Raw genomic sequence first — 6,123 nt, 5'->3', positions numbered from 1 at the left:
TAGAGCTTGGCCAGGCTATTTCTAAAGTAAACAGGCCTCGGTCGTGACGAACGATATGAGGATTGGGAAGAAACAGGAATGGCTTGGTCTCCCGGTGGTTTATCTTGTTGCTTTAAAATGACTCGAGTTGATGTGTCCTTTGGAGTGTCCTTGTTACACTTAGTGCCCTAAAACCAACTGGTTTGGGAGCCACTGACATAAGGCTCGCTATATGAGACGTCGCAGCACAAAAAGAAAAAAAGAAAAAAAGTGTCTCTGAATAATGTGTGGAAGGCTTCAAAAGAAAATATATGTACCCACACGGTGATATAAGGAGGACTTGAGGAAAGAAGAGTAGCGTTTGCTGTTGAACCCTAATTCTAGTTGATCCTAGTTTAAGTTGAAGACCCATATTGACTTCTGTTCACTTTACCACAAAGTTAAGAGATGCTTTGGCCCAAGTCTGTGTCTAAATGCTTGTTGTTCAAGATTACTGTGTAGTGTTACTTATGCTTGGCTCATTGTTGTCTTTGAGAAGTCATCGAATCACTTTCTCTAAATGCTTTGCCTTTTCTTTTCCTCTCACTTTTGCGACTAATCTCACCTCATTGTGTGTTATCATGATCATGATCATTTTTTTATTCATTCTGTCCAGATGAATCGATTAAGGGGGAGTATGAGTACTACTTGTTAATTTTCACGTTTCTGGGTGATACAAAATGAGTGTTGGATGAATGTTGATTGCATCTATATATGAATTGGGAGTTTTGGTACGGTTTCATGCCTCTTAATCAACATGTTCAGGTTTCCTATGGCATCGTTCTCTCATGCGATAGTATTGAATACAGTTCTGGTGGTTTGTAGCTCAGAGTTTACTATATGAACTCCACCATGTTATTTTTTACCATCCATTGTTCATAGTCTTTCGCTGCATGAGGTGACGGTAATTCTATCATGTTGGTGCCCTTTGTCATTCCTAGACAAAAAGGGGGAGAAGTTGGGCTAATTCTATATGTTACATGCTTTTCACTGGTTTGTTTGTTAAAAGTGTTTCAGGAATGATCAATTGTGAATTGCATTGAAGAACATCAGTGGTGGATTGGATTGAAGTAGGAAGAGCATAGTTCAAGAGAGTTATTGTTGTCTCTTTGTTGTGAGGTCTTTGACAATTGGTGCTTTGTATTAGTGTTTTGTATAGGAATGCCAAAGGGCCGGGGGAGATTGTTAGTATAGATTTTATTGTATATTGGCATTCCTAATACAAAACCTAGAGTCTTGGGTCTAAGTTAGAAGTGTGCCAATCATTGGAGTGAAGACCTAGTCGAATGAAAAGAAAAAAACTCAATGCTTCAGCTGACTCCTCAAGATACTTTACAGGTAATTGCATATGCATCTCATACGTTTTGTGTCTTTATGCATACTGGGATTGATGCATGTGTTGCAATCCTAGATAGGTCAGAATATGTGAGTTGGTCTGTGTTCGATTTCTTTAGTTCGGAGATCTTTTGTGCATTATTACTATCAGTCATTAAGTTGTAAAAGGATATTTATTCTACATGATTTGTTCAGTTAAGTCTATCTTTTTTTACTAGGAATAAAATCATGTTTATTTGTAGAATATCTTTTTAGGATATGTCCCTTCCTTATAAGGAGTCAATTAGGTTTTGGTGTCTTTATTGTCCAAGTTTTTAGGGGAGTCTGCAGATTATAAACCAAAAGAAAATGCGTTCATTTTGTGAGGCCTTTTTGACGTGAAAAAGATTGTGTTCATCCATCGTGATTTAGAAAAAGGCTTCATTCATCTTTGAATAGTGATGTGCTTCAAATCGTATCAGTAATCTACTTGTTTCATGTTAAAGTAGATTGTTGAGTTAAACATTTTTTCATTTATCAATCATATACTGCATATCAAGTACTCTCGAGGTCAGTTGGAGCTGTTGATGTGCAAAGAAGATTGAAGGTCGAGGTCAGTACCTGTCAATCCTACCAGTGAGAGCAGTTCATCAGTGGAGAAGATTTACGAAGACGTGATCATACAGCCTTCTAGAATGTGTCTAGTAAGTATAGCCGAGGTCAGTGCTATTGGTTGTTTGTAAGAGAACTCGTATCTTTCCATTAAGTGAATTGGTTTTCACTAGGGTTTTAGAGAGTTAAGGCCCCGCAGTTGTTTTCCTCATTTTGAGGTTTTTACTGTGCAAACAATTCTGGTGTTTCTTGATTGCTTTGTGATTGTGTTTACCTTTCTTTTCTGCACTTTATCTACACTGCTATATTCAGGGATTCATATATGTGTTTCAATCCTTTAACGTTTCTTGCTGGAGTTTTTTGAATTAAGGAAAAGTTGTGGTTTGTGTAGGGAAAGCCTATTTACCCGCCCTCTAGGCTTTTTAGTTTCATCCCAATATTTTCATTTGGCATCAGAGCAGGTTACTAAGGTTTCTTAGTAAGATTCGTGGGAGGGATGGAATGAGATCGAGCCTTGGGTTCAATCAACAGTCCACCTTGGTTTGATGGGGAAGATTATTCCCAATGGAAAATTATGATGAGAGCATTTTTGTACTCTTAAGATGAAAATATGTGGAAGATTGTTGAGACAGGGTGGGTTCGTCCAACCAAACCTGAAAATCCTAAGGCTACTGAGTCTTCAGGGGCCAAAATGATTCCTAAACCAAGGGAAGAGTGGAGTACATAAGAGGTCCATGATTGTAATCATGATTATAAGGCTAGGAATAGTTTATTCACTGCCTTATCAAAAAAGGAAAGGGTTAGGATTAGTCATTGTGAGACTGCCAAGAAAGCTTGGGATCTTCTCCAGGTTACTTATGAGGGCAATAAGAGAGTTAGAGCACAAAAGCTTCAGAGGTTGGTCCTAGAATTTGAGAACATGACAATGGGGAACGATGAGTCAGTTGATGACTTTCATGCTAGACTTATCAATGTGACAAGTCAGTGTCATAGCTTAGGTGATCCGTTTGAAGAACATCGTATTGTTAAGAAGTTCCTTAGATCTCTTCCACCTAGCTTTCAGTCCAAGCAAACAGCCATAGAGGAAGCTCAGGACATTGAGACCTATTCTCTAGATGAACTCGTAGGAAATCTCAAAACGTTTGAGATGAGAATTAAACCAGAAAAAAGGTGAAAAATATAGCGTTTAACTCTGTCAAAAAGGAAGAAGATACTGAGGTTAGCACTGAAGATTTGGATTACTTGACACAACAGTTCAAGAAATTCTTTAAGTCTAGGAACTCCTCTGGTCAAGGGTCAAAAAGTGTTTTTGAGTCTAATTCAAAACAAGGTCAAGCTCCTGACAACTCCTATGGCCGGGAGGAACTCCAAAAATAGTAAATATCCCCAAAAGAAAAACTTTAGTGAAAAACCTAAATGTTATGAGTGTGGTGGGATTGGTCATTTAGCGATTGATTGTGGAAACAAAAGGTACAACTTACGTGTGGGTAAAGCCTTAAGGTCCACTTGGAGTGATAGTGAGTCTGATACTCACTCTGAAAATGAAGAATAGAACATTGCACTTACCTCAACTCTTCATAATGAATCCTCTGATGAATCAGACGATGAGGAGCATTCAGATGAAGTGATGAATGGTAAGTACAAGGAGCTTTATGAAGCCTCCAGACAAATCCTTAAGAAAAATGAAAAATTGAGTGAAGAGATTGTTTTGATTAAGAGAGAGAAAACGGAGGTTGAAGAGAGATTGGAGTCTTGTGTCAAAAAATGGGAGGTTGAAAGGTCTGACTTCGTTAGTCAGATCAAGGTTTTAGAAGAAAATTTGAATGCTCAGGCCACTCTTGCTTGCTCACTTGCTTCTGAAAAATTAAACCTTGAGCTGGAGTTGAAAGAGTCTCAGCAAAATTTTTCTAAATTCTCAATTGGGTCAGACAAAGTGTCTAGAATGATTGGGATGGGAAAATCTGAAGGTGACAAAAAGGGCATAGGTTTTAGTTCTGGTAAGAGCTCTAAATCTTTGAAATTTGTGAAGGGTTCAGGTTTCCTTCAACCTGAAAATGTCAATGATAGAAGAGGCAGAGAGTTCAGTTCTAGTGAGCATGATAGACGTTCAGGTTTAGCAAAGAATTATGTTTTTCCTCAACGTGGATATCATTCTTTGTCTAGAAAGTTCACCCCTATTTGTCACCATTGTGGAACTCCAGGTCACATCAGACCTAAGTGTAACTATCTTTGGAGAAATGCACAAAGGGTCTGGACTCCTAGAAAGAGTAATCAAAACATGTCTCTACAGACAAAGTTGAAAGAACACTTGAGAGAAATTGGCAGGATTGCTCACTTGGTTTCAATCCCAGAGTCCTGTATGCCTCAGATGAAACAAATTTGGAAAAGAAAAGAACCTCATCACCCTACGTTTTCTCGTATAGGTGATTGAACTTCCCTCTATGTTTTTGCATATGTAACATAATCTTTTTGAGTGTCCATGTAGTGTAGATGCATAAGTAAGTGATATGCTGTTTATTTTTTTTAGGATTGCATACTGGACTTCAATCCTGAACGGACTACATCAGTCTAAATGTTTGTTTGTTTATTTTTTTTATTTATTTTTATTTTTTCAGGATTTTTCATGTCTTTTAAGTTTTGTTTTTCTTAAAGAGTCTTTTCTAGCCAGCATGAGTTGTATGCATTCAATTTTTTTAAAAAAAAAAGAAAAGAAAAGAAGGTGTTATGTTCATTAGTTCATCTTGCATTCATTTTTATTTTTTTCTTGTTTCTTGCATATTGCATTCGCATAGGGGGAGCTTGGTTCAAAGAAGTTTTAATGTTTCAATGATGTCTGATCCGCTGCACAATCTTGTTTGCTTATCCTTGTTTGATGGTCACTTTCTTGATGAAATTTATTGTCTCTTTCCATCTCATTATTGCTTAGAAACAAAGTATTTCTTTCAAGTACTTATTTCAGTAAAAGTGTGATTGAGCAGGTTTGAACAGGTAGGTTCTGATAAGCCTCTTTGCTAAGTGCTTGAGTTTTTCATGATTGATTCCTTCAAGAATCATGGGTTTATAATAATGCATTCAATCATGTGATTTAAGTAAGCTTCTATATTGTCTTTTAACTTGAAAGGTTGATACTACAAGGTCAAGATGATTTTGGGTTAGAACTTGTCTGCCCATGTTTCCTTTACCTTGTTATTGAGTGGGTGGATGATGGAATTGGTTGTCATGATGTTTTCTGTTGATCAATATTCTCTGCAAACTAATTAGTTTTGTGTATCTTGGCTATGCTAATCTATACAATACTATGCTTCACGGGTGTTTTGTTTGTGAGTGTTGAAGTGATGCATGTCCAACAAATGATAGATGAGACACTCAACTTGTAGATTAATCGTTCTCATGACCTTGTGCAGATGTATGAGATGACAACCGAGTCAAAGGTTTATTCATTGAAAAATCAGGAGGATGTATACTTGCAGGCTTAGCTCAAACCTTTGGGATGATGTAGTAAGCATTGCTTGCTAAACCACAAATTGGGTGGATTTAGACAAAGGTCTTATCCAACCCCGTTTAAGCTATGAAAATGTGAGAAACCAAAGGTAAGTCGATTCAGAATCTTTGAGCATCATTGCTTATTCCTAAAGAGATATCATGTTTCTGAAGTGAATGTGCTTAGTGGAAATGGAGTACTTGTTGGATGATAACAAAAGGTACTTTGGAAGTTGTTGGTATCGTCATAGTGCAAATCGATAATGAACAAGTGTTATAGAAATCAAGATCAAGAATGTCAGATAAGGGGACATGAAGTGGTCACAAATTATGTGGTTATGAACAATTGGAGCACTGAGAGATTTTGGATGAAGCAAATGGTCAAAGTTTATATGGTCATCCTCCAGATAAGTAAACTATTTTATCATCTTATGTGATAATTTGAGTCTCATTGATATCTCTAATAATCCAGTTCAATATTCTTGCATAAAGCACATTGATATGAGAATACATTTTATTTGTGACTTGATTGAGAGAAATTTTCTTGAACTTGTGTGTGCGCCTTCTGAACATCAATTGATTGATCTTTTCACAAAACCTTTAGACAATGCTCTTTTTGAGTCACTTAGGAATGCCATTGGTGTGTGTTCTCGATACTGATACTCTCCCTCAGTAGGTTCATCTACATTTATAGCTTCT

Source organism: Rosa rugosa, chromosome 5, assembly GCF_958449725.1.
Source record: "Rosa rugosa chromosome 5, drRosRugo1.1, whole genome shotgun sequence".
NCBI classification, from domain to species: Eukaryota; Viridiplantae; Streptophyta; class Magnoliopsida; order Rosales; family Rosaceae; genus Rosa; species Rosa rugosa.
This window is presented reverse-complemented; position numbering follows the sequence as displayed.